General features: G+C 38.3%; 1 pseudogene; it reads right to left on the minus strand.

The window, feature by feature from the left end:
• Positions 1-37: 37 nt before the first annotated feature.
• Positions 38-2,946, minus strand: LOC106474514 (annotated as a pseudogene).
• Between the last annotated feature and the right edge of the window lie 1,310 nt (positions 2,947-4,256).

Consider the following 4,256-nt stretch of genomic DNA (forward strand, 5'->3'; position numbering starts at 1 on the left):
CAAAATTACTGACGAAAGATAGAACTAATGCTGGGAATGGACTGTAGCGCCACCTTTTTCTTTGTTACAGAATTACTGACGAAAGATAGAACTAATGCTGGGAATGGACTGAATAATCATTCAATTTACTGTCAGAAACGGTGGCGCTACCTGGTTTTCTTTATTCATTTACAACATTGCAGACTAAATAAGTGTTGAAAATGGACAGATACACTTTTCAATTCAATACCAAAAACAGTAGCGCCACCTAACCTTGTGTGCTTGTTTAACAATTGTGGACAAAACTGGTGCTGGAAATGGGCAGAGAAAAATGTTCAGTTTAATGCCGAAAACGGTGGCGTCACCTAGTTTGTTTATTTATTTACAACATAGCGGACAAAATATGTGTTGAAAATGGACAGATAAAATTTTGAGTTTAGTGGAAAAGAGCGCCACCTAGCCGTATTTATTGTTCATCACATTATTGACCAAACTGGCGCTGGAAATGAACAGAAAAAATGTTTGATTAAATACTAAAAACAGTGACGCCACCTAATTTTTTAAATCTCTTGTTCTATTATATTCAATGTTATTATTTTTTGAACTTTGGTAACGTGATATTTTTTGCTCTGCAACGATAAAAAATATCCAATTACCTGTTAATACCATTATAATTTTTTTTTCAAGTAGGTTAAAATATAATTCAAACTGAATTTTAATTCTTATTTGGATTATTCTTTTTGTTTATATGTATACTAATATTATCCTATTCTGAAAAACATTGATTTGCCTGTGATTCACGTGTATGATACTTTAGATCTGTTGCATGATGTTAATTTCGAACGTTCTATGTTTGATAAACCTTGTGATATGAAACATTCTGTTTTATTAAAGTTTAAAATTACCAGATCAAGGGCGTCCTCAGAGTTAAACATTGTGAACATTAAAACTTCTGTTTCGCATTAGCTAATTTTCGTGGTATACGTTTTTTTTTTCCACTTTTTTTTCGAGAGAAAATATTCAGTTCAATACCCATAACAGTAGCGCCACCTGGTGTTGAGTTACTGTAGGGCAGAACTTGTCATGTGTTCCCTATGCTGGTGTTGTAGCATAGGGAACACATGACAAGTTCTGTCCTACAGTAACAAGTTCTGTCCTACAGTAACTCAACACCGTCACGTGTTCCCTATGCTGGTGTTGATTTACTGTAGGATGTTTATATACATGTATTTCCTTCAATCTGACAACAATATCATTTTCTTCCCAACAAAATTAATGTTAAGAACCCTGGTGATCACGAGTAACATTCTATCATCAATCATTGTGTCCTCTTCAATCTGACGGTCGATGAGTATGGTTCTCCATTGTTCTCTGTTCATCAATGTCTCCACAAACTTCTCTAACTCAAACTTCCCTCCGATAATCAATTGTTTAATGTCATAGAGTCAAGTGAGTCACTACCCGCCTCTCGCTCTTTTGTCTAGGATCCCTGCCAACATTTTCACGAATCTAATTAAAATTCTATTGTAACTTCCATTTCTGATGTCAATCGGAACGCCGATTTTACAGTCATTATTTGAAGTAACAGAACTTATTATTAATTAATTACTTTTAAACCACAACAACGTTCGTGACTGTTAAACAATAGCAAGGATCCAGTTGAGAGATCTCAAACAACTATACGCCTTTGACTGAGACCACTCACAAACCATTACTTACCACGAGCCTTATGAGGCTAACTAATTGTGATTGGGATAAAATGGCTGCTTTGTTTCTTTAATGCTCTTGTAGTTATTATAATGATATATATATATATAAGGAACGTTGGGGTACTTGTCAATCATATGCGTGTTCGAGATGCAGCTTGTTTTTAAGTAGCGTTGTCACTTACACTCGATAATATCCACTCATTGATTCGTTTTTCTTTCTCGTTTTTATTAACCCGAGTCTCTAATCCGAAAGTTGACAAAAACTCCCCCAGTGTTTCCTCCTTCGGATCGCTTATTTCCGAAGGTTCGGGGGTTTTACTGACTGTGCTAGCCCTTGGACTTCTGCAAAATAACCATTTATCTCCCAGATATTTGTAGACTTCTTTAATGTCGTAACGCTTCGACGGTTTGGGGTCCATCAGACGCCGAAAAAGTCGTAATAGTCGTGGCGTCATCTTTTTAAAGTCTTTCGGTGTCCGCGTGGTTTTCCTTTTTTGCCACTGTACAAATTCTGTGAAGTTTGGATCAGTGATGTCAGCTTTTTCCCATGGAAATTTCGCGAGGAGTGCTCCAAAGATCAACATGCCCATCTGCCACACGTCAGAACCGATCTCAACATTGTAGCCTTCCAGATGAACTGTTTCCCAGATCTCTGGCGGACAGGTTGGCAGAGAACGAGTACGTTTCTTTACCAGCGTACCTGCCCGCCGCGTGAGGCCAAAGTCGCTCAGCTTCAGCTTGGTAAAATTGGTGTGGAAAATCAAAATATTTTCCGCTCGGACATCTCGGTGAACCAAATCTTTGCTATGCATGAATTCAAGCGCCGAAGTTACTTGTTTCACCACGAGTTTAACGTCATTCTCTTCCAAGCCATTCCGCTGTTCAATTACTTGCCACAAGTCACCAGATGGCGCCACTTCTTGGGCAAAGATGTAGTGATCTGGGGTTTCAAAACTCACGTCGTATGTGTCAAGAATGTTTATATGGGGGGACAGAAAGTAGCTGTAATGAAATTCTATCTGGAAATCTTTGAGTGTCGTGGTTGCCTTAGGAACTGCTTTTAAGGCAACTTCTTCTTTTCTTTCCTTATGGATAGCCAGCATTACCTTTCCATAATCTCCTGATCCAATCTCTTTCACTATATCATAGTGATCACTTAGGTCCGTCATGTGCAGTGGGATATCACGGACTTTGTGAATGGTTGACGATCGTTTTGAGTTCATATCGTCCTGAAGATGTCGCTTTAGATCCGAAAGTGTAGATCTATATAAAGAAAAAAAATATTATATAATAATTATAAAAACAACAAAATACTTAAAATATAAATTTAAAAAACTGTGATGAAATAAACTATTAATAATATGAGCGTTCTCAACGTCACTTAACACACATTCTAAAAAACGAACATGAAATGGGTTGGAAAACAAATATATGTGTCCCTGCAATTATTCTGGGGTGTTTTTTTTTATTTTTTTTTAATGTCTCCAGATGAGACAGCGGTAATTTTACAAACTTAAAATTCTGAAATCTGGAGTTCGATTCCCCGTGATGGACATAAATTACTGTCCAGCTTGGCTTTGCTGTTAAACGAATTCGACTCCTCGTGCTGGACATAAAATACAGTCCAGCTTGGCTTTGCTCTTAAACGAATTTGACTCCCCGTGATGGACATAAAATACAGTCCAGCTTGGCTTTGCTCTTAAACGAATTCGACTCCCCGTGATGGACATAAAATACAGTCCAGCGTGGCTTTGCTGTTAAACGACTTCAACTCCCCGTGATGGACATAAAATACAGTCCAGCGTGGCTTTGCTGTTAAACGAATGAACAATGTTTTAAAAAAGGAGCGAGAGAAGTGGTTCGTTGAAATGTTAATAAGTTTTACTTTTTTTAGCACCTACCGTACTTACAAGACATCACTGGTTATATTTAAGAAGTAATGAAATGCACAACTACCGTGACAAGGTCGAATTTAAAAAGGTTCTGGTTTTGTCTTCTGGGGGCTTATAACACTAAAATTCGAGGCGTTCTGGTAGTTAGGGCACTCGACTCGTAATCTTCGGGTCGCGAGTTCGAATCTCGTCACCCTTTCAGTCGTGGGAGTGTTATAATGTGACGGCCAATTCCACTCTTATGTTAGAGTAATTCATAAGTTGGCGGTGGGTGGTGTTGACTAGCTGCCTTTCCTCAAGTCTATCTCTGCTAAATTAGGGACGGCTAGCGCAGATAGCCCTCGTGTAGCTCTGCGCGAAATTCAAACCAAACAAATAAACGGACAAAGTGAGGGCACCTACTCGGAGTATTTTGCTCGTGAGGCAGGTGTACCTCAAGGAGGGGTAGTTAGCCCCATATTCTTCATCATGTATGTAAGCGACATGCCATTAGACGACCCAACTTTATGCCTCACCTCACAATATGCAGATGATGTAGCCATCTGGAAGAGTTCCAAAACACCATCTATAAATCTACAACCTTCACTAAATACTATCGCTGAATACTGTTCCAAGAAACGATTAAAAATTAATATACCAAAATCACAAATCCTATCACTCACAAAATTAAAGAAAC

The sequence above is a fragment of the Limulus polyphemus genome, unplaced genomic scaffold (genome assembly GCF_000517525.1).
Source record: "Limulus polyphemus unplaced genomic scaffold, Limulus_polyphemus-2.1.2 Scaffold7314, whole genome shotgun sequence".
In the NCBI taxonomy this organism is placed as follows: domain Eukaryota; kingdom Metazoa; phylum Arthropoda; class Merostomata; order Xiphosura; family Limulidae; genus Limulus; species Limulus polyphemus.